The sequence below is a fragment of the Giraffa tippelskirchi genome, chromosome 2 (assembly GCF_054371585.1).
Source record: "Giraffa tippelskirchi isolate mGirTip1 chromosome 2, T2T-mGirTip1v1.2.pri, whole genome shotgun sequence".
Lineage (NCBI taxonomy): Eukaryota > Metazoa > Chordata > Mammalia > Artiodactyla > Giraffidae > Giraffa > Giraffa tippelskirchi.
The window spans coordinates 161,100,542-161,126,088 of NC_137276.1; the positions used below are offsets into that span (position 1 = coordinate 161,100,542).

The window sequence follows — 25,547 nt, forward strand, 5'->3', positions numbered from 1 at the left end:
TGGAGGCAGGGAGCTGGAACCAGGCCTTGAGTTCAGAGTCAGGATTTGGTGAAATTGTTTGACCATGAACAACTAAATCTCAGCTTGCCTTTGGGGATTTGCGGTAAAGACAGTTAGGCCTTTCCACCCTTCTCTCTTGTTTAGTAGCAAAAAGAATTTTATACTAAGGGGGAAAAAAACCATAGAGACTCTTTGATTTATTTCAACTCTTGCTTATTGAGCAGCTGCTATGTGCCATGAGGGGAACAGAAGATCATGGACAATGCAAAGATTAACAAGGTAAGAGTCTGACCTCTAATAAATTTATTATCTGGACAAACTTTTTCCTTCCAAAGAAAGCCTGGGACAGAACAGAAAACCACCCCGAAAGTTTATGGTCTCCATCCCACAGCTATAGCCCACAAAGCCATAGGTATATCGCACATTAAGTATAATAATTAAGGTTGAGAGGAAGGAGCATGTCTGATTTAAAAGCGCATTCTCTGGATCAAGATACTTTGGGTTCAAAGCCTAGTCTTTGGTTTACTGGGTGTGAGGTTGAACAAGTAAGTTAACCTTTTAATTTCTTGCCTTGTCATCCATAAAATGAGGGTGGTGACGGCACCCACTTCCCAGGGTTGTTGTGAAGTTTAAATGAGTTACTATGTAAAAGTGCTAACATGAGTAATTACTGCTGCTGCTGCTACATTACCATTTCCTGGAACATAGATCCAAAATTTGATTGGAAATTTGACATAGCTTACTGGCATTTACTGTGGTGTTGGAGAAGACTCCTGAGAGTCCCTTGGACTGCAAGGAGATCCAATCAATCCATCCTGAAAGAGATCAATCCTGGGTGTTCATTGGAAGGTCTGATGTTGAAGCTGAAACTCCAATACTTTGGCCACCTCATGCGAAGGGCTGACTCATTGGAAAAGACCCTAATGCTGGGTAGGATTGGGGGCGGGAGGAGAAGGGGACAACAGAGGATGAGATGGCTGGATGGCATCACTGACTTGATGGACATGGGTTTGGGTAGACTGCGGGAGTTGGTGATGGACAGAGAGGCCTGCCGTGCTGCAATTCATGGGGTCGCAGAGAGTCGGACACGACTGAGCAACTGAACTGAACTGGCATTTAGATCTAAGAATTCTTGGTATCAACTATTTTACTTTTGTTAGAATTGCCTGGTAGGAAAAAAGGGGATCTGAAACATGCAACTTTTAATCCTCCAACTTTCCCGTCTCAGTTGATAAAGATGTATTAGCAGGAAAGTTCTTGTGATCCTTGGCTGAAAGCTGCTTACAGGTGTATTACTGGGTTCCTTTCTCTCATTAGCAGTGCACACAGGTGCTGATAGCTTCCTTAGGTAGTGTTCACATCTGGCGCGCCTTTGATAAAATGCTCGCCTCATCACAAAAAGACAAGCTCTTGACTGACTGAAAAGTAGAATGTCTCTCCTGACATAAATACTCTTCTGTCCCACACTCCAGTTGTCGCTCCCCAGACGCCAAACCTGGGATGTTTCTGTACCCTCACCACACTGGAAGCAATGCTTTATTGGTTTCATACCAAGCAGGGTACCAATTCTAAATTCCAGACCTGTCCTGAGTCCATCCCACCATCTTTTTCCATGTGCTTTTTTTTATTACATTCCTACATTGTGGAACAGATCAACTCTACCCACCCTTCCCACCCAGCCAATTTTTCACCTTTTTTGAAATATTACATTTAAATGCTTCTTTATCTTGCCATTCAACTAAGCCCCTGGTTAATTATGCTGAAGTTATGCCAGTTCTGTCCCTAATATAAGCACAAATCCCCCTTATCACTGTGCATTCTTTTACAGGCTATTCAATGAAAGCTTTCTGTAGCTTCCCAAGTATTTTCATGTTCATTTTCAAAGTAACGCAAGAGTGATGACCTTCAGTTTCCAACTAAGAAAACTAGAGTTTAAAGTGAGTATAGTAATAGTTTTTATTAGCAGCTAATGATTTGGAAACAATGACGGTAGCTAACATTGATGGAACACTGAAAAACCTTTCACCATGCACTTTATACACACTTTGATCTCACTGAAAAAGATCTAAATAAATTTTCCAATGCACAATGTTCAAAGTAACTCAGAACTGGGCCTCAGGTCCAGACCTAGGCAGCACACTGAAGGTAATGTGGGCTGACCATTTCTACCCTAGGGCCTTTCTTCATTTTGCTTCTAATTTAAGTTCAGTTTAAGAAAAAAATTTTTAAGTGTACAGCAAATTGCAGGCATTGCAGGGACTATTCATAGATACTGGGTTTAAAATGGCAAAAATGTGTACAGTGCGGTTTCTTATCACCCCATAGCAATTTTCTTCCTGCATTACAGAGTGCGTTCCATGTCTGCAAAAATGCTTGAGGGAACGGTTCCTCCTACTCTGCACTCCACCCACACTTTGTCCCACAAAAAAGAGTCCATAAGTCAAAAAAAAAAAAAAAAGTTGGGCAAGTGTCCCAAAAATACTACCCTCCTGGCAGTCTGCTTGCATTACAGAATAGCAAGCTGTCCCTTTCTTCATCCCCCTCCAATCCACAGATTCTCCTCCTCCGTCTGTCCCAGGGCATCTACATCCTTTGTACCCCTAAGGGCCAAAAGTCAGACTCCTAGGTGTATAGGCCTTTTCCCTTCTCCCCTGTACTCAAGAAGTCAAACTATGTTCCCTGAAAGTGAAAAGCGTGAGTTCCTCAGTTGTGTCTGACTCTTTACAACTCTATGAACTGTAGCCCGCCAGGCTCTTTTACTCATGGAACTGAATTCTCCAGGCAAGAAGACTGGAGTGGGTTGCCATTCCCTTCTCCAGGAGATCTTCCTGACCCAGGGGTCGAACTGAGTCTCCTGCATTGCAGGCAGATTCTTTACTGTATGAGCCACCAAGGAAGCCCCAAGCAATGATCTAAATCACCTTGGCTAACAGAACTCCTTTAGAGTCTACGGATTTCTCCTCAGAAATACACATACATAAAGTTCTCCACAGAGATTCAGGGGGTTCCCAGAGTCTAGAAAGGACCCTGCACTAAAGGGCTAAGTCTAAATCAAGGCTGATTTTAAAGAATTTACACTCTATGTGAACTTGGGACCTGATACTAGGCAAGCACTTAGTGAAAGGAGAAGTGTAAGGACAGGATCTCATGGAAATGCAGGGGAGGGTTGAGAGGGTGACCACCAAAGCAGAGTACTGGCAGACTCCAAAAAGCTCCATAAGGTGATCTGATTCCCTGGGGGCCACTAAGTCCTGAGAATGGCTGTCAGCCTTCTAGACCCAGAGACTGACAGAACACCTCCCAGAGAAGTCTCCAGTTAAACAGATCCCAGAGACAGGGGTGTCATGAGAGAGAGAGATGTATGTACCTGTCACACGGACCAGATAAATACACGTATGGGTGTTACGAGTTTGCTCTCTTTCCAATGGCACCATCTCCACAATTGTGATTATCCTGCCGGTGAAGCCATATGCAAACAGAGTGCTTAAACTGGGCTCTGGAATGTTCTCTCACCCTGACTAACATGCTTTCTTTAAATATGTTTGATCAGTTACAGTCAGATCCTGTTGGCCTGGGAGCCATTTATTCTCTTTAAGACAATTTTGCTTTTCTCCTCTAGCTTCATTAAATATTGGAAAGTTAAAGTGATTCATTTTTTAAAAGCTTACTTCCCTAAAGATAATTTCTTTTCCCTTATTTTCAAATGTTTCACGTGAAGGGAATGTTTTGCTATATTCCCAAGCAGTACAATAAGTTGTGCTAAAAAAAAACACGATTTAACTTCCTGCTGATCTTAACCACACATTCTATTCAAATTTCTGCCTGGGTTGTTTCCTGTTTGCCATTCTTTAGTGCTAAAGAATGATTTCCTAAGTGTCCCCTAAGTTAATTTAACTTCTCCATTCAGGTGAGAAATTCTCAACCTGAATGACCTAATCTTAAACTGGAGGCTCAAAAAGAATAGCCTGCAGAAAGGTTTCTTGTTGGCCTGGTAAGTATTTCTTAAAACTTTAAATTGGTGCCCCAGTTATTTTCACATAGAAGTTCTACTTTTTCTTTAAAATTAAATGAGAAATTGTGACCATCCTATACTCACATTCTTGCACTGTAAGAATCAACTGGGGACCAAAAAGATGACACAAATGAACTTATTTATAAAACAGACTCACAAGCACAGAGAACAAACTTATGGTTATCAAAGGGGAAAGTTGCTGGAGGAACAATAAATGAGGAATTTGGGATTAACATACACACACTACTGTATATAAAATAGATAAACAACAAGGACCTACTGTATAGCACAGGGAACTCTACTCACTATTTTGTAATAGCCTACATGGGAAAAGAATTTGAAAAAGTATATATGTATATATGTGTGTATATATGTATATATGTGTGTATATATGTATATATCGGAAAAGGCAATGGCACCCCATACACACACACACACACACACACACACACACATATATGAATCACTTTGCTGTAACCCTGAAACTAATGCAACATTGCAAATCAACTATTACTTCAATAAAAATAATTTTTTAAAAAAGAACCAACTAGGGAGCACAAAGAGACTTGTACAAAACAGCCCAGGAACTAACCCAATACCACCCAGTGAGACAGAAGATAATACTCTGTGTGTGTTCACACTATAGGACCATTTGGCTCTCACCTGGTGAGAGGGGCTATGGACATAACAGGTCCTATAGGACCTGATATGGCACTTCAAATAAATCAGCTCCCAGCAACACCCAAGGGTAGGGATGACTTTAGTATAACAATAGTAAATGAAAACAGTCAGTGCAAAGGCTTACATCAGCACCGTAATCTTTTTATAAAGTTAAAAACAACTAAAATTTTAAGGTTACTTTTAGGATACACTTAGAGAAAAGAAAACCATAGAGAGGAAGATAAGGGAATAATGACCGCATAGTACAGGACAATGGGTTACTTCTATTGGGGTGAGATAGGGAAAGAGGGACCACTCTGTCATATGTAGGTTATTGTCAAAATTCTAGATTTTATTTGAGTGGTGGGGTCATCACATTATTATAAGGAATTAATTAAATGACTAAATTAATGCTATACAGAATGGGCAGAGAACGAGTATGTCATGAAGCAAAGATTATGGACCACTAATAGTGAGACCTGAAGTCTTAAGGAAAAAAGGAAGGAAGAATCAGCCAGAGCGAGTGGGAAATGCCCCCCTTGAAATGAGCAGGTGCTCCTCATATCCCATGGTCTCTGCCAGGCTTTCCCTTTCCCCCAACCCTGAGGGTCTATGTCAGCTTCTATTTTTCATTTCATCCGGGTCCTCCTCACTGCAACCTTTCACTGTAGGCCAGTGGTTGTCAACCAGGGCTGATCTTACCCCACAGGGGACATTTGGCAATGTCTGGAGACTTTTGGGGTCACTCTCACCTGGCTGAGAGGTGCTACAGACATCTGATGGGTAGAGGTCAGGAAGGCTGCTTAACATCCTACAATGCAGAAGACAGCTACCCCCAAAACTCCACAGCAAAAAATTATGTGGCCCAAAGTAGTGAGGAGGTTGAGAAGCCTGCTTTAGACTTTGAGCTTCTCCCACCTAAACAGATCTCTAGGTCGTAGTGCCTCAGACGTCATCCTCAGCACCCAGAACAGAATTAGAAATTTTGACATTGAAATCTATTGTCAAAAAGGACTTAATGCCACATGACCACTAAGTCCAGTAGTGGTCACAACAATTCATTCTGCAGATGAGGAAATAGGGGTTATAGGGGTTAAGAGAGAAAGTCAAATGCCCCTATGGACTGCACCCACATCCCTCCCCGACCTGAACCACCCCATCGCTCTCACTCTGCCCCAGCCACCAGGACATTTCCCTTAAACTCACAGACCCCTATCCTGCCTCAGGACCTCAGAGTGCATTGAAGAACAGAATGCCAGTTTAAGGTAGTACAGGTCCGTGTATTGTGGCGTTCCAATCAACCACCTCTTGTATGGATAGAGAATGCAACTTTGGGTGGGACTTTGGGATTCTAGGACATGTCCTCTAAGCCACTGGCCAAAAGAGAGTTTGCCAAACCCTTAAAAAGCACACTTGCATCTCTCCCCTTCCACAAACAGCAGGCAGACCTCTTGTGACGATCCTAAAGCTGGGGCCCTCGGGCAAAGGCAGGGACAGAGGCCTCTGCCTAGCTGGACATTCCAGGTGGGCAGCAGTCTGGTTCTGGAAGGAGGAAGAACAAACGCATTTGGGGCTTCAATGTCCTTCAACCTAATCAGGGTTTCCTTTTGTCAGACCAGAAGGCTGCCAGCCTGGGCTGTGGAAACACCTCCTTGTCAGGCCAGTTGGCTGACAGAAAAGCAACTTGTCCCATCCATTAGTGGCAGACAGGACAGTGACACCCTTCCCTGCGGATAATTGTCCTCCCAAGCTTGGCTAAAGCTCATGAAACATACAGTTTGTATAAATAATAACGTCATTGTGTACCAGTCACCCTAAATATCTATTTTTTCATACTCCGCTTTAATCCTCACAACCCTACAAAGAAGGTAATTATCATCTGGAGGTGAGATGAAGAAAGGTAAGGTTCAAGGAGGTTAAGGAAAGTCCTCAGAGTCACCCAGCTGGTAGGCAACAGAGAAAAGTCTTTCCACAAACAGGGTTACCTCTCATGAAGACACTCCCGCCCCTGCCCTCCGATAGTCTCATCTGGCGGGGGATAGTGCTTGAATTCTTGCCAATTATTCACATTTGAGCTAATGCATGCACCACCCAGACAGGTTCTTAGGCTCCTCTTAAACAGGTTTTCACAAGCTTCAAACTGCAGAGAGAGAGGAACCAGGACAGAGGGACACCACCCAGCAACCAGACAGTGGTTTCTACAGTCAACATCATTTTCTGGCCCGGTAATATTGGGCAAGATGCATTTTCTAGATTTCCGTATGATGCTGAAATGAAAACTTTCCTTGCTGGTGATGTCTGAGTACTGTTAAGACCGGTAGGCCTCAGATAGATCAGTATCTGAGATACCATCCCATCTGGGAAGTCAATGCACAGAAGAGTCACTCAGACAGCAGAACAGGGGGAAACACATGTAAAGACCAAACTCTGAGTTCAAGACCTGTTTCTGCTACTTACTAATGTTAGCATCTGGAAGTCACCACCCCACCTAAATAATAATAATAATAATGCCTGCCTCACAAAACTGTTATTGACAAAGAAATGGGATAACAGTGGCAAACACACAACTTAAATAGAAGTTGTTCTTATTTCAAGGGCTGTTAGACTTAAGGTTAATTGATAAACCCTCAGAGATACCCTAACATGGCTGCCCGCCCCCATTATCACTCAGATCTCAGCTTCCCCAACCACACAGTCTAAAGAAGCTATCCAATCATGCTCTTCCCATCACCCTTTTCAAATCTCTACAAGTCCCTATTTTTATCTGATATTTTTCTTATTTGTTTATTTTTTTCATGATAGGTTCCTAGAATGTAAGTTTCACAGGAGCAGAGCTTCTGTCTATATTGTTCATTGCTGGATCCCTGGTACACAGCAGAATACGTCCTGGAACAAAATAGGGTCCTCTAATACTTTTTTGAGTGAACAAATGGCTCTGATGACATTATTAAATATTACTAGACTGCTAAACAGAGATGCCAAGAATGACAATTCCAGACTGTTAGCATGTGATGAATCTTAGCAAACATCCAGTCAAGTATCATTTTTCAAGAGGAGAAATCTGAGACCATAGGAGAATTCTCAAACAAGGGCACACACAGAGAAAGCATAGGAAAAAGCAATGATCTCCTTCCAAAGTCACACGTCCACTCTCGAACAGTGGCGAATTTATCTTGACAATAGATTGTATCCTCAAGGATTCTTGTTGGCCTTTATCCCCAGATATGATTGTTTGTCACTTACCATAGGATATTATAAATGAAAGATGGGGGAAGTATGCTATGTGAACTCTGAGAGAAAGAAGGATCAGAGATAATCCTGCATTTCTTTCACAATATGAAACACCCAGACCTCCAGTTGAGCAAACCCTACTTCCTGGGTAAGCCTGTTTCATTTTCAGACAACCTTACTAATGACTACATCATGTACCTGACAGTGGGCTGAAACCCAGAAGCTGGTACTCTGAACTCAAACATTTTCCTCTCAAGCTGAACAATTCCATTTCTATCTGTTCAAACAATATAAAATCAGTATAAATATATTGATCTTCCATTACAAGTGCATGCCAAACAAGGTCTTCTATAGACAAAAATAATTCGGAAAATCACCATTCTGAAAATTACCAAGCTCTCTTGTTGAGATGGCCTGAAATCTTTTCCATACAGAAGAGGTGGGTGGAAAGCATGCCTATAATCACTACTTACCATCTTTTTAGAATTAGCTCTTTCTTAACATTGCTGTGCTATCCAGCCTGCATATCTTCCACTGGTAAGAACCTTCTCTGCAGAAATGTATGCATGTGTGTACCAGAAGACACGAATATGAAAAAAATCAAAGCTGGAAGCAATCCAAAAGTTCATCAACAATGAAACTGACATTTTTAAAGTATAGTCTTATAATGATCTGTTCTGATACAATGAAAATGAATAAACTCTAATTTTATGCAATAATATGGATATATCTCAAAAATAAACAGAAGAAGCAAAACACAAAAGAGTATAATCAATATGATTTAATTGTATAAGTTTCAAAAATATTGTCATGGAATGGTTAGAAAAAATATTTTAAAGGTAAGAAAATAAGAATTACAGAAAGTAAGAAGTTATTTCTATATTGGGTGACAGAGATGTGTTATGGTTAAGGAGGGCCTCAGGAAAACATCTGGAATGCTAGCAGTGTTCTGTCTTCTACGCAATGGCCATATGAGTTTTGATTTACTATTAAATTGATTGTACATTTTTTTGCACATTTATTTGACAGCTTTTTAAATGATTCGTTTCTGCTTTTGCCTATGGAAGCTGTGAAAGCTTGTTGAACATAAAAATCCTTGGACCCATCGTGATAACTCGAGAGTCATAGATTTGCAAACACCAATGCAGAGGGGAAAGCACTGGCTTGGAAATGGGGAATCCTGGGCTCTAGTCTGAACCTTGATTCTATTAAATAATTCCTTTCTCCAGTCTGGGCCTCAGTTTCACTCTGTCACAGAGGTGATGGAATTATATGATCTCTCAAGTCCCTCTAAATTTTGATGTCTGTAGTACTTATACAAGAGGAACCTCACAAATATCACTTATATGACTAGCTTGCAGTCCCCTCATAGGTGCACATTATGGTTATAAATCCCTTCCATGGAGATGCCTGCCTCTACTTCATAGCTGCCCATGTGGCCTGCACTCAAGCTTCAACATTCCTTTAAGGAAAAATAGAGGGTGGTTCCTACGGTACCATTTGTGCAAATTACTGCCAACATATTGTGCAGACCACTTGCCTGAGACCATCTGACAGCCCTCTGAAAGAGGGAGCATGCCACATGCAAGAAGCCCCATGCCTGGCCCCAAGGATGGGAGCTGGCACACCACTCCCATTGTGACATTGTGTGACTTCCTGGCCACTGTGCCTTATTCATCAACTGAGCATCGTAATTCCCCAGTGTGACAAAACTACATTATTCATTTCCATAACTGATATTCAGACTTGAGCTCTTCCTTGGAGAAGGTTTCTCACAATTCTGTAAGATGGCACCATCAAGCCATGAGGCATGATTCTGGTTTTGACTGACAGAAAAGAGGCTTCCTAATCTGCTGGAGAATTTCAAGCAATTAATGGACCAAAATGGCAGTTGATGAAGTTAGGCTGAGTGATAGGGAAATGAGTGAGCACAATAAAAATGGAAAGGTTAGAAGAGTAGTGGAACAAAAGTGAGGCCAGAATTCCTAGTTTGTTGAAATATCCTGGAATGCCACACCCAACTAAAGGGTAATTCAGTACACTTACGCTGGGCCAGATAATTATGATATAATTGCAGGTATTTGTTTTATGCCTTTGCTATTACAGAAGCAATACTTGTTCATTTTAAATCAGAAAAGAAAAATACAGTTTTAAATCTCCACAACCCAGACTCACAGTTAACAACTTACTGCATACATGTTTCTTTTATCAAAATGAAATTGTACTATAAATACTCTTTTATAGTTTGCTTTTTCAATCACTGGCCTCTATTTCTTCATGTCTATGAGTTTTTAATCTCAACTAGAATGCAAATTATATTCAGATTTTTCAATGGCTCGACTAATGTCCACTACGACTGGTTTTTCCCCAAACTGGAGTAGCATTATCCTGTTTCTTAATCTTGATAATTATTAATAGATTTTTCACCTTATAGTTCAGCTTTCCTGTTGGTTCAGATGGTAAAGAATCTGCCTGCAATGCAGGAGACCCGGGTTCAATCCCTGGGTCAGGAAGGTCCTCTGGAGAAGGAAATGGCAACCCATTCTAATATTCTTGCCTGGAGAATTCCAAGGACAAAGGAGCCTGGCAGGCTACAGTCCATGGGGTCCCAAAGAGTCAGACACAACTGAGTGACTAACACACACACACACACACACACACACACACACACACACACACACCTTAAAACTATCCAATAAACTGTATAAAAATATTTGTTGTGCTTTTATATAGGTACTATATAATATCTCACAATGAAAGAAAAGGGGAAATGTCATATACTCTTATATGTTCCCCATTGTAGTTTTGCTGGTTCATTTAATCTAGTTCTTTCCCTATTTCATGATAACGACTTATGAAACAGATAGTGCTTCTGCAAGAGTTCAAATGCTAATAGCTACTTCCACTGATATCAGATGTTACACAAAGACAACAGAAAAATGACCTAATCTTCAGCTGATTTTAATTGACTTTTTTTTAGAAAAATAACATTTATCCCACAAAGAAATAGTAAAAAAAAAAAAAAAAAAGTTTTGTTTATAAAGAACTTACTCATTTCACAATATATACATACACCAAATCATCACACTGTACACCTTAAACTTACACAATGTTATATGTAAGTATGTATCAATAAAGCTTGGGGAAAAATTGTCTATGAGCAAGAAAGAAAAAAAGAACATAATTTTTGTTTTGTTATTTTGCATTTTAATAAAAATAGAGGTATGATTTTATGTCATACTTAAATTAGCTTGACTATGTGTGTGTTAGCTGCTCAATTGTGCCCAACTCTTTGCGACCCCATGGACTGTGGTCCAGCAGGCTCCTCTGTTCATGGGATTTTTCAGGCAAGGATACTGGAGTGGTATGCTATTTCCTTCTCCAATGTGACTATAAGCCAAACCAAAAAAGACATTTCGTTAGCACAGTGCTTCCAAATCTTTTTTCTACAGTGAGACTCATTGAAAAATGATAATATTTTCACAGTGCAGATCAGATAAGTAGGTGAGGCTGCTTAAAGCTGGAAGGAATCAATAGCTCAGCCTTCCCATAAGAACTCCTATAATCTATCTCTAGCACCCCAGTGCCATCCATGACATACTACAGGGTAGCCTTGCCTTAACCTATACTCATAGTAGAACAACACCTTTTCTCTTATTTCTCTCAGTCTAATCAGAGTCATAATAGGCAAAGGTGTATTTAAAATGAGTATGTCCTATAACCACACATCGTTCCTAAAAACACCCTCTTACCTATCAGTATGCCTTTATTCAAGCAGGGTTTTTCTTTGTTTTTACATTGCAAATGCCTGCCCCTATCTTGTTGTTCCTTTTCCTAGGGAAAATAAAATCCTACCAATCTTTAAATAAATAGATTTTATTCAAATAAAACTTTCTCTATGAAGCCTCCTCAATCAGAATTCATCACAAATTTAAAACCCTCTTCTCTCTCTGAATCACCACCACCACCACACAACCAGTTACATGACTCAGAAATCTAGGGATTCCCTTGAATATTCTCCCCCCTCCTCCCTCAACATCTGACTAATTCAAAGACCATGGACTGTGTTTCCCAGATGTTTCTCAAATTGGTCTCCTCTGCTCCATCCCTGATATATCTCTCCGCTTAGTTGAACCTCTATGCTCACTAGAATCACTACAAGAGCCCCCATTTAGGTTCAACGTGCACCTACAATGTTGTCCACGCTGTTCCTTCCCCAAACAGACATCTGCTTTCAATTTCTTACTAGAGTAACAAACCATCCCAATTTGTCAAGGACTGAGGGGTTTTTCAGGATGTGGGCTTTCAGTACTAGTGACCAGAAGGTCCAGCCAAACCACTATGGTTGGTCACCTTCTTAGAACCCTTCATTCCTTTTAGAATGGCAAGCAAAGCCCTTCCTAACCTTCCCTACACCATCTTCCCGGCCTCATCTCTCTGTTCTTCCTGTCTCACTCCACCAGATACATGCATGGCACACCAACTTTGCCAAACTACATTCAGTTCTCCAAATGGAATGTGTTCTGTCTCTTTATATCTTAGTACCTTCATACATTGTGTCTCCTTGATTTAGAATGCTCTTCACCTTATCTGGGCTTACTGGTAAACTCCTTTTTGTCCATCTCGATTATTTTCAGGCTGACAGTGGGAGAAGACATACAAACACAGACACACACACACCAAAAGCCTGATCTCTCTATCTAAATGGCCAGGAAAGAGTCCAAAGTCCACACACAAAAAACTGGCCCCACCCCACCTATACCAGCAAAAGCCAAGTTCGGAGTCTAGACTATTCCTCTCCATGTGTAAAGAAGGAACCTTAACCCCCCAGCAGGAATGATGTCACATAAGGCTAAATACGGGAGCCAAGACTTTCATTTCCACCAAGTAGTAGCAAGCACCCTTTTCCCTGTGGTATCAGTGGAAACCATGTGGAGCCTGGACCACCACACCTGCTGATCAAGGAACAAGTTTCACCTCCTCCTCCATGCTGGGGTGCTGTCAAACGAAGACTACGGAGAATCAAAACTTTTTACTATCACCAAGCAGTGGTAAGACTCCCTTCCATGGCATCAGTAGAAGCCATGAGCAGAAGAGCAATGAGGCTCTTCTAATTCTCTAAGCCAGAGAGTTATCAGTGGAGCCTAGGGGTAGTGAAACTCTTGCCCTCAGCCAGCAATAGTGAGGAGCGTTCCCCTCCTCAGGTATCAGTGGCGGTTGAGTAGGTTACCTGACTTTCCCACTAACTGGCAGTAATGAGCTAGTGCCCGACTCTTCCTCTACTGGACGAGTTTGGCAACAGAAGCAGACTAAGGCATTAAGTTTTAAATAAGATCCAGAGTTTGTAACATAATACCTAAGGCTTTACTTTTTAAAAGTCATGCCAAAAAGAATTAGAATGCAAACTGAATGAATAAACACAATCAATAGATGCCAACACCAAGATAACAGAGACGTTAAAATAATCTGATAAAGATTTTAAAGCCATCGTAAAAATACATTGAGGATCAACTACAGTCAAACAGAAAACAAATGAAAAAAGAGACTATCCCAGCAAGAACTAGAAAACCATAGTAGAACCAAATAGAAACTTTAGAACTGAATAATACAATGCCTGAAATTTAAAAAAAACAGAAAATTTCAAAGGATGAGCTCGATAGTAAAATGGAGGGACAAGAAATAATCTGTGAAATGAAAGATTAATAAAAGTTGCTCAAACTGAATTACGGAGAGAAAATAGTCTTAAAAATGCTGAATAGAGCCATAAGACCTGTGAAACTATAACAAAAGATCTCATTATTCATATCATTAGAAGGATAATAGATAATTTGAATAACCCTAGAACTATCAAGATAATTGAATTTATACTTTTTAAATATCTAAAATATCTAAGTCCAGGTGGTTTCTCTGAAAAATTTTACTAAACATTTAAAGAACAATTAACATCAATTCTCCGCAATTTCTTTCAGGAAATGAAAAAAGATGAAACATTCCCTAATGCATTTTATGAAGCAAGTGTTACCCTGATAACAAAACTAGACAGACAGTATTTTAAAAAAGACAGGAAGGAAGGAAAAAGAAAGCCATCAAACTATAGACCAATACCCCTCAGGAATATAGAAGTTCTAAGTGAAATATTAACAAAGAAAAATCAGCAATATGTTAAAAGAATTATGCAATGTTATCAAGTGGTGTATTACAGGGATGCAAGACTACTTCAACATTCATAAATCAATCAGTGTAATCCATCATGTTGAGAGTAAAAGAAAAAGCAAAAACAGAATCAGATCAATCAATGCAGAAAATGTACTTGATAAAAGTTCACACCCATTCATGATTTAAAAACTCTCAGTAAAATAAGAATGAAAGGGAATTTCCTCAATTTCACAAAGAGCATCTTAAAAACATATAGGTGGCAATGTATTTAATGATGACACACAATGTTTTCTCCATAAGATCAGGAACAAGACAAAGTGCCTATTCTTTCCACTCTTATTCAACACAGTACTAGAGTTACAGTTTGACAAGAAAAAGAAATAAACACAGTATAGAAATAAAAACCGTTTTTACATGTATATGGCACGATTTTCTATATAGAAAATTCCAAGAAATCTACAAGAAAATAACCTGTTAGAATTGATAAATGAGTTCACCACATTCACAAGATACAAGGTAAACATTCAAAAATCACCTGTATTTCTATATTCCAGTAATAAACACATGAACACCAAAAATAAAAATATAAGACAACTTGCAATCATTCAAAAAAATGAAATACTTATGTGTGAATATAACAAGATATGTACAAGACTTGTATATTGAAAACTACAAAATGGTAATGAAATAAACCAAAGAAGATCTAAATAAATGGAAAGACATCATGTTGATGGTTTGGAAAATTCAAAATAGTGAAAATTTTAATTCTCTACAGATTAATATACCAATTTAATGCAATTCCTATCAAAATTTCAATAAGAATTTTTGGTAGCTATAAACAAAATTATTCTAAAATTTGGCATATGGAAATGCAAATGAAATATAATAGCTAAAACAATTTTGAAAAATAAGAATTAGGTGGAATTTCAAGACTTAGTATATAGTTACTTTAATCAAAGTGAATGTAGCATTGGCACATAGCTCAGTGAAACAGAATAGAAATCAAGAAATAGGCCTATACACATATGCCCAGTTGACTGTTGACAAGTATGCAAAAGTGATTTAATGGAGAAAAATAGCCTTTTCAACAAATGGAACAGGAGAAATTGGACGTCCGTAAGCCAAAAAATGATCCTCAATCTAAGTCTCATACCTTGTACAAAACTTAACCCTCAATTGATTACATACTTATATGTAAAACTTATAATTTAAAGAACAAAAGTAGGAAAATATTTTGGGACCTATAGTTACCCAAAGAATTCTTAGACTTGACTTTTCAAAAGCACAATCCATCAAAGGAACAAAAAATGATAAACTGGAATTCATTAAAACTTGAAACTTTTGCTCTGTGAAAACTTTTGCCTGTTAAGAGAATAAGAGTCTATTGACTTGGAGAAAATATTTGCAAGCCACACACCTGACAAAGGACTAGTATCTAGAATGTATAGAGATCCCTCTAAGCTCAACGTAAAAACAAAATTCAATTAGATAAGACAAAAGACCTGAAGATGTAGATGGCTAATAAGCTGTGGTTTTTCCAGTAGTCATGTATGGATGTGAGAGTTGGACCATAAAGAAGGCTGAGCGCCAAAGAATTGATACTTTTGAACTGTGATGTTGGAGAAGACTCTTGAGAGTCCCTTGGACTGCAAGGAGATCCAACCAGTCCACCCTAAAGATCAGTCCTGAATATTCATTGGAAGGACTGATGCTGAAGCTGAAGCTCGAATACTTTGGCCACTTCGGCCACAAGAGCCTGCTCATTAGAAAAGACCCTGATGCTGAGAAAGATTGAAGGCAGGAGAAGGGGATGACAGAGGACAAGATGGCTGGATGGCATCACCGACTCGATGGACATGGGTTTGGGTAGACTCCGGGAGTTGGTGATGGACAGGGAGGCCTGGCATGCTGAGGTTCATGGGATCGCAAAGAGTTGGACACAACTGAGCAACTGAACTGAACTGATGATCCAATGAATGTTGGCAATTTGATCTCTGGTTCCTCTGCCTCTTTGAAACACAGCTTGTATGTTCTCAGTTCATGTACAATTGAAGCCTAGCTTGGAGAATTTTGAGCATTACTTTGCTAGTGTGTGAGATGAGTGCAACTGTACGGTAGTTTGAACATTCTTTCACATTGCCTTTCTTTGTGATTGAAATGAAAACTGACCTTTTCCAGTCCTGTGGCCACTGCTGAGTTTTCTAAATTTGCTGGTGTATTGAGTGCAGCACTTTCACAGGATTATCTTTGAGGATTTGAAATAGCTCAGCTGAAATTCCATCCCCTCCACTAGCTTTTTTCCTAGTAATGCTTCCTAAGGCCCACTTGACTTCACAGTCCAGGATGTCCAGCTCTTGGTGAGCAATCACACCATCATGGTTATCTGGGTCATTAAGACCTTTTTTGTAGAGTTCTTCTGTGTATTCTTTCCACCTCTTCTTAATATCTTCTGCTTCTGTTAAGTCCCTACTGTTTCTGTCCTTTATTGCGCCCATCCTTGCACAAAATGTTCCCTTGATATCTTGTTTTCTTAAAGAGATCTCTAGTCTTTCCATTGTGTTGTTTTTCTCTATTTCTTTGCATTGTTCATTTAAGAAGACCTTGTTATCTCTCCTTGCTATTCTCTGGAACTTGGCATTCAGTTGGTTATATATTTCATCCCCCTTAGCTAATCTGTAGGCAAGATAGCGTCAAAAGAAAGCTCAGGGGGAGTCAGCGAATCTGCATGGAATGGAAACATGACAAAGAAATCTGAACCCCTTAGTGATTAACTGAGATTGTTTCCCCTTTTCCCTTTACTCAGGACAAGCAGAATCTTCAGTTGATTTGGGGACACAAAAACCACCTTCTACCCTAATTGTCAACTTCCTGAGTAAAGCAACCTTTCCTTTGCAACCAAGACTTGTCTCTTGAGTATTGATTTTTCAAGTGGCAAGCAGAGGAACCGAACTTGGTAACAGAATAAGCCTGCTCTAAGACTTGTCTGGATCTGAACAGGCTGTTCTGAACTCCTTATCATCAACAACCTTAATGACACAGTAAGTGGCACTTCTGTGTTCCTCCTGGTAGATTCACCTTTACCCAAGAATCTCTGTTGATTTCAAAGAAAGAATTATGTAAGAGAAGGTAGCTTCTTCTAATTATCATCCCAAGATTTTCTGAAGTAGATTTCATAGAACTTGAAGAACGATTGATGAAACTGTATAGACTGAAGAAGAGATACCTGGAAGGGTAGGGCAAGGGAAATACAAGAACAATTTTTAAATACCTGACTTGTAGAAATGGAAACTGTTTTTTTGCCAGGAAGCCCTCAAAAGCAAAAGAAGACTAATAAATTCAGATTAATAGAACCATATTTCAGTTCAACACAAGGAAGAGTTTTGTTTTTTTTTTAATAGTCTGTTCTGTCTTACAAGGAAATGATTTGTCTTATTATAAGTTTCCTTCTCCCTGAGGCACTTAAAGAAAGGTTGGATGAATGAAGTAAGGGGCAGGAGAAGGTCAGATAATCTTTGAAGAAGATTTTGGCCTGAGATTCTGTGGAACAAGTAAAGTGAAGTGTAGTAAACCAGGCATCTATTTCTCTCAATTCTAATCATTTTTTATCTTCTAATTTGCATGTTATTTCATATTATTTGGGAATCTAACAACTGTAACAAGCTACATTCATCCGTCATTCATTCATTTATGCCTTTCAAAAATACATGTTGTTTAGTTATTATGTGCCAGGAGTTTTTCTAAGCATTGAACATACAGCAGTGAATAGTTGATTAATTAGCCATGAGAAATTAAATAGAAAAGTATATCCTCCTTGGGATAATGAAAAAGTATTTTATATGCATATTCTTTTATTTCAATTTGCCAATTAATTTATATACAGATCCTTTGTAGGCAATTATTTCAATGATGTTAACTCAATTTTTTTTCCTGCTCTATGATCTTTGTAAAATTTCAGAAGGAAGATAATTGGTTTTTTCTCCCAATGGTTTGAAAGCCTTATAATCAGGCATTTATTAAAGAACAGATACTATAACTGTGGCAAAGGGATTGGAATTTGTTACCAAGATATTAAGGATTCTAGCTTTTATTTATCCCTCTTAGGGTAGAAAGAGCAGGGGGAAGCTACAAGAAAACTTTTCTGAAATAAAATACGAAGTTTCCCTAACCTGTTGCTTCAGCCCTGTTCACCCCTGCCACATGGGACTCCTTGTGGTCAGAACTGACCCTGAATATGCACATGACGTCTTTTGCCTGAAGCCTTTGGATAAATAGAAACATCACAACTTTCTATTACACACTTCCTATTTATAGTTTTCTGGGCGGAGAATGGCAAAAATGGCATTTCTGAGCGTCAAAATCATATCCCTTCCTGCAGTTCCACTTGAGTCTAAATCTCTACTACTGAGAAGGGTTAGCCAATCTGGCCTTACAAATGTGCAGATCCCCCAAAAATATGATTTTAGGAACTAGGAAAGACTTGCCTTTAAAAATATTCCTCTAACATACAAAGCACAGACAAGATTTATATGCAGAGATATTCACTACAATATTATAAGTAGTAGCAGTAAAAAGTAACCTATGTATATAAGAATAAGGTAATAATTAAATAATATTATATAGTCATTAAAATAATGCTTAACTATTTTTAATAACATGGAAGAAATACATGTAATAATATTAAGTGAAGAGAAACAAAACAATTATGCAGTATGATTTCAAATTTAACTGAAAAAAGGTGAAGCACAAACAAAAAAAGTCTGACATATAAATGCATAAAATAAAATACTAGTGGTATTTTCCTTGGGTGATGGCATCTTGTGATTCTTCTTTTATTTTTGTATTGTGCACATTTTAATTATTGAATACAATTAAATGAACTTTTTGATAATCAAAATTATTTTATTTTATTTAAAATTTTCATTTTATATTGGGGTATAGTTAATTAACAATGTTGTTAGTTTCAGGTATACAGCAAAGTGATTCAGTTATGCATATATATATATATCTATTCTTTTTCAATTTTTTTTTCCATTTAGGTTATTAGAGAATATTGAGCAGAGTTCCCTGACTTATGCAGCAGGTCCTTGTCGGTTATTTATTTTAAATATACTAGTATGTGCATATCAATCCAAAACTTCCACTCTATCCTTCCTCCCCACCTTTCCCCCTGGTAACCATAAATTCATTCTCTAAGTCTGTGAATATGTTTCTGTTTTGTAAATAAGTAAATATGATTAAACAAACTTTTAAAATCAGAAAAACAGCAATAAGGATGGAGCTAAAGATTGTCATACTAATTGAAGTAATTCAAAGATTACATATCACTTATACATGGAATCTAAAAAATAATACAAATGAACTTATTTACAAAATAGAAACAGAATCACTGACATAGAGAACAAACTTATCCTCACCAAATGTGAAAGGGAGGATAAATTAGGAGTACAGGATTAACAGATACACATGGCCATATATAAAATAGATAAATAAAAAGGATTTACTGCATAGTACAGGAAACTATATTCAATATAACAGCCTATAAAGAAAAGAATTGGGGAAAATATACATAAACAGAGAGAGAGAACATAGTTACTTTGCTGTACCCCTGAGACTAATTCAATATTGCATATCAATTATACTTCAATTTAAATAACTTTTAAAAACAAAAATAAAATTGGAAAAACAAATATATATATTTTAAAGTCCTTTTCCTCTTCTTCTTAGATATGTAAAATACCTTCAGAAAAGCTCAATATTTTACGTTTGCTCAGGCAAAAAACCCATAGGGGATCTAACCACTTTAAACTTCATTTGTTTGGTTCAGCTACCCTATTATTTATTGACTAGAAGGGAAATTCTATTTGTCTATTTGTACTTTTTTGTCTAGACCTCCCAATTCCCATTTATTTTACTCCAGGTAATATAGCATCCAATACCCTAGTTTTCTTCTGTCAAACCTCCTCCTACTACCCTCTGCTGATGTGCTTCATGTAGAATTGCCTCTGACCCTGACTCTTGGACTGGGAATGTGATTAAAACCGTGATATTCTCCTGTCCACACAAATGAGTTTGAAAAGGGGAGAAGATCCGATCAGAGCCAATGAGAAAATATGAGTTTTTTTGCTCTTCTATTTTGTTGAGAAAAGAGAAAAATTCTGTATATTATTAAGAAATAATTTTATTTTTTCCATTGACTTAGTACCTGGAGATATGTAATACTAGAGTTGTTAGAAAACCCCATGCGAAGTCTGAGACTAAAACAAGCAGGACCAAATAGACAAAGGTCACTTACTTGTAAGTAGGAAATCCTCTCTGACACAAGCAAAAATGCATTGATGTTGGATGAATCCTCTACCACTTACCAAGCATAGGTCTACAAAATCACACTCAAGCAACTGTGAAGGGAGGAGCAAGAAAATCCCACCTAAAGCCAATGACAGACAGAAGTGATTGCCATGGAAAGAACGAACAAGAATATTGACAAAGCATCATTCCCTGAAGCCCAAATACAAAAGGACTGGCTAGGATCACCCTCTGTGCCCCTAATAGAAGCCTAGCAACAAGCCAAGTAGTAAAAAGCCAAGGAGGCCACACTGGTGGAGGGACAAGAGCATCACCACCTCTGTGATGCTGGCGGGCATGGCTGGCTGAAAACTACAGGGGAATCTGGGTGACCTGATTCCAGAGCCTGTGCCTCTGTTCACTTCTATGCCCAAAAGATCAGAAAGCTATGACTTTTCTAAAAGAGACCTGGAGGTTTTGTTTCTCACAAATCAAAATGAACCCTAAGTGTGAAATAGCAGCTAAACTAATACACAATACCTAGGGCTTATTTACTAGTTGTAGTGGTGGTGGTGGTGGTAGTAGTAGTGATAGTCATGGTTAGTGACAGCAGTAGTAGAGATTGTGGTATTGGTAGGGGTTGTAACGGTAATGGCATCCAGGAAACTATTGGAGTTAGAGTAGGAGTCTTGGAATCAACCTGCCAAGGTTCAAGATCTGTTTTTACTGCTTCTTAGCTTCCAGATTTAGACAAATTATATATTCTCAGTACTCGCTTTTGTAAAATTCAGTGTAACAACTTAATTCAGTTAGGAAAGAAGGAAAAAACTCGTAACATTTGCACAGTCTTCAGTTCATCTTATCAGAAACATATTACATAATGTTGGTGTTCTGTGTAAGATGCAGACATTAAATAAGATGCAGTACCTGCCCACACTAACTCATGATCTGTTGGAGGAGAAGGATAAACACATTATTACAAAACCCAGTGAAAACTGCTATAGTAAGAGTTCAAACGCATTCCAGACAAGGAAGGGACCAACTGTGACCCAGGGACTCCCAGATGGCTTAAAGAAGGAAGTCAGATTTGGAATGAGTTCTGATAGATGGGCAGGACTCTGAAGACCAGATATTAGGGTGAAGACACCTTCCTGGCAAAGAAAGTATATAAAATATTCTGGGAAGAGCAAGAAGACCATGTTAAGGTGATCAGAGAAAATGGAAAGTAAAAAATTGTCTCTTAGAAGTGACTAAGGGAAAGAGCTGCATCTAAGCTAAGAGATCCTTATCATGCTTGGTGATCAAGCCTGATCTTAAGACTCAAAGTTTCAAAAATCCACAAATTCAAAATCCTGAAGCCATGGTTCCCCCCAAGAAGCTAGTAAATTATGGAAATACTAGGCTGATTATAGTCTCAGCCAGACTCCTGTGTGTACAACCACTAAAATCAGAAAGTGTCCTGGCCTGAGGAACATAACATTTCTCTGGAAAGCACGCAGCACATTTGGGCCTCCTTCTGCTGTTTATCTGAAGGGATATCTAGGGCATAACTGCGCTCTTTGTCCGTAAGAATAGCCTCAGGCTGAGGACGTTTTTGAGGAGGCGATGTTAAGCCTTCCAACTCTACCCAGCCGTGATTTTCAGGCAATTCACCAAGGTTTACATGATGGGCATCTAGAAATACCTGTAGCCCATTTGGATAGGTGGTCTCACTCTGTCTAGTCTTCATATGGCTTTGAAATAGCCACAAAGTATTGAAACTGGCGCCGAGGGGTGAATTTCCTCTGGACATAACGCCAAATCACCAGCTCTTCTGAAGGCCAAGTCCCTGTGCTCTGTGTCTTCTGTGGGCCTGAGGAAGATGTAGAGTTCTGCCTTGGTTAATTATTTATTGATAGTTTTACTCTTGATTCCTTTATTCATGAGTAATTCATAAAGTAACTGCCATAAATTTCCAGTTCCCACTTACTGTAACGTCTCCAGATATGTCCTTCTTTTCATGACTAAAAACAATTCACAGTACTTTTAAAAACTCAAGAATATCACTTAAATTTCTTAAGACGTTTTGCAGAGACTTTATCCACCTGTTTTAAAACTTTTTAAACCATATTTTTATTTATGTTGGAAAGGACTCCAAGAAACCATCTGCATTGGTCCTTGGCTCAAATCAGTAAGGTATTATTATCTCCATCTTGTAAATGAAGTGACATCAAAGAGAGGTAACCATGATCTACTTTAATCATGACAGAGCCAATACCACAGTGCTGGTCTCCAAATTCCTAATGTGGTGTTTCTTTAAATTATGCCCTGCTGTTTTGCAACCATTAACAACTAAAGTAGTGTGTCCAGAATTAAACAAAACCACAGGCAGTAAGCTACATGTTTAAAGCAAGAACCCAGGCTATTGCCTTCTATTTCCTGAGCCAGATGAACCCAGACATGTCATTTAATTTCTCTGTGCCTGTTTCTTCATTTGTAGAAGAGAGATGCTCATTCCTCCTGGGGTGTTGAGATGGTTAAAGAAGTCATTACCTTGCAAAGTTTCCAGTCCAGATCAATCACCATGTAAGTATTTACTACAGCTATTGCCATCCTCACTCCCAAGCTGTTCTTATTTTTCCCTCTGGGATTAAGTGATAGTACCATCTTTCTCCCATTGGAAAAGTAGGAACTTTGAAGTCTTCCTTAGTAACTGCTCATCCTGTTCACCCCTTCTCTCTTATCCCATGGTCTATGGATTATGAAGTCTTTTTAATTCTAATTTCTAAGTATCTCTTAAATCCGTTCTCCACTCAGCATCCTCTTTAACAAGCTGTAGTTTCATCCTGAATGTCTTACCTGGACTATTTCAAACACTCCTTCCTTGACTCTCCTCCTCCAACCAAACTTCCTCACCCCCGATGTAACATCCTTTGGAAAGGAAAATTCTACCATATGAATTCCCTGTTTCAAATTTTCCAGTTGCTTTCCCATTGTGCCTATCAGGCTGATATCACAATAAGTCCAGCTCGATCATCAAAGATTCTAATTTAATAGGTCTGGAATGGGGACCTAGGGATCTATTTTTTTATGCACTCTCCAACTTGATTCTGGTATGTTTTTTTCATGGACCGATGTTTGGGAATCTGTGGAAAAGACAAAATGTACACTCATTAGGATGTCTTATAAAGTCCTTTTCAATCTGGCCTTATACCCCTCTAGAGGAAATGAATGTCCTCTTTTCCCCTTGGATTGCTTTTTGACTGAGTTGCTCCTTCTTTGTGCTCCCACAGCTCTGTATGCATAAGTCTCATAACAATACCTATTTCAGCATACTTTCATTACATTTCACCCCTACTTGACCCAATTGTAGGACCAGCTTCATGAGCATGTGGCTTGTGCAGTCACACAAGGCCCTGCTCTTGGGAGGATGCTCTGCTGGAGTCATCCTGAAGTTCATAATAATTGTTGAGCCAGAGGTACCTCATTTTTATTTTGCACTCGGCCCCACGAATTACGTACTCGGTCCTGTCCATTCGTCTTTGAATCCCTTGAAAACAAAAACTGTTTGCTATTCACTTGAAATCCTCTTTGGTTAGCACAGAGGATGCTTAGCATAGAGGAAGGGTTTGGTAAATATTTGTTGAATTTATACATGAATGGATAAAAGAGTAGAATAAGGTATATCTCATAGGAAAATAGTGTAGTATGGCTAATTAACTCCGAAGAATAAGCTTTGTTTATGATTGATGGAGACAGCAGTCAATTGATAAATTCACAAGATGACTGACAACCCCCAATAAACAACATAAATTTCCTAGGTTTCTCTTTATTCAAACCGTCTCACCCTTTGAGCCCCGCTGTCTCCCTGTTCTTCTCAGAATACAAAATTGCAGGTTAAGGGAGCTTGGCGTTGTGCCATCAGCTATGCCCTGAGTGTTTGTGCCAAGCAATGTACTATACTCTGGAGACTGGGGAAAGGGGAGAAGGAGGCCATAGAAAGGTGAACCAAGCAGAAAGGTGAACCAAGCAGGTCCCCTATTCTCAAGAAGCCATTAAATCTTACTCTTCAAGTTTCAATCAAAGATGAGTTGACTTCATGGGAGTTCTACAGCAATGAATCAAGAATAAAGACACTAGACTTGGCCAGTGGCCCGGCTTCCTGAACATTTCAGCTGACAAAATGTCTCAGTCTGAACACAATTCCTCCACTATGAGATCGGTGGGTTTGCTAGTTAACATTGGCAACCAACTCGGAGGTGCTTAACGAGCATAATAAATAAGTGGCTATTGAGGTGGGGGAGGTGCTTTTGCTCCCTGGTGTTAGGGAAGAACAGGCCAACATCAACTATCAAAGTGAGCCCAATAATTGCTGAGGACAGATGCTCCTGACTCAAGCTGAAGGCACGACAGGACTTCCAATGTGGCAAAGACCACACACCACCCTGCTGCCATATTATGTGCCTGTGGCACTAGCTTCTTGCTGCTCGCAATGACTTGGAAGTTCAGAAAGAGTTGCTCTTGCTTTTCCATATTCACTGGGAAAAGTTACCCAGTCTACTGGGTTACCCAGTCTACCAGTCTACTGGAAAATTTTTAGTTACCCAGTCTACTGGTTGATATAACATCAGTGATAACAGTAACATAATCTAGTAAAAATAAATGCTGACTAACATATAGATGTGTGATAACTTTCAAATCAAGGAAATGAAAATATAATATGGCCACAAAGTATCACTTTCACATTCCAGATGAGACAAACTTTAAGACTGATAGTGCTCAACTTTGGCAAGTACGGTAGAGAAAGTAAGCATTCTCAAAAAAGACTGCTAGTCAGAGTATAAATTGATACAATCACAATCATAGGGAGGGCAGTTTCATATTAAAATCATGTATCACTCAAAATTTACAATACACATCCCTTTAAAGCAGCAATGCCTTTTTCTAGGACTTTTCCCTGAGGAAATGCTCTGATGAATATACAAAAATACATACACAAAATTGTCTGTCACAGCCAAAAACTATTTAGAAATGACCTAAGCGGGCAACATGAGAGATATACTTGGTTTAGTGTAGTCCATCCAAACATAATTTAAACATCAAAATAGTTATGTGAAGCTGTAAATATCAAAAGGAAGATACGTCCCTAATACATTTTAAGTGTAATGAAAAAGCCAGATTTAAAAAAGAGTATAAGTGGAATGACTCCATTTTTTGTTTAAAAAAA

The 25,547-nt window shown here is 38.8% G+C and overlaps 1 protein-coding gene across 1 annotated transcript in view; it reads right to left on the minus strand.

Moving 5' to 3' along the window:
• Positions 1 to 25,547, minus strand: part of ATP13A4 (ATPase 13A4) — a 107,048-nt gene that overhangs the window by 76,864 nt on the left and 4,637 nt on the right. The window lies entirely within an intron of this gene.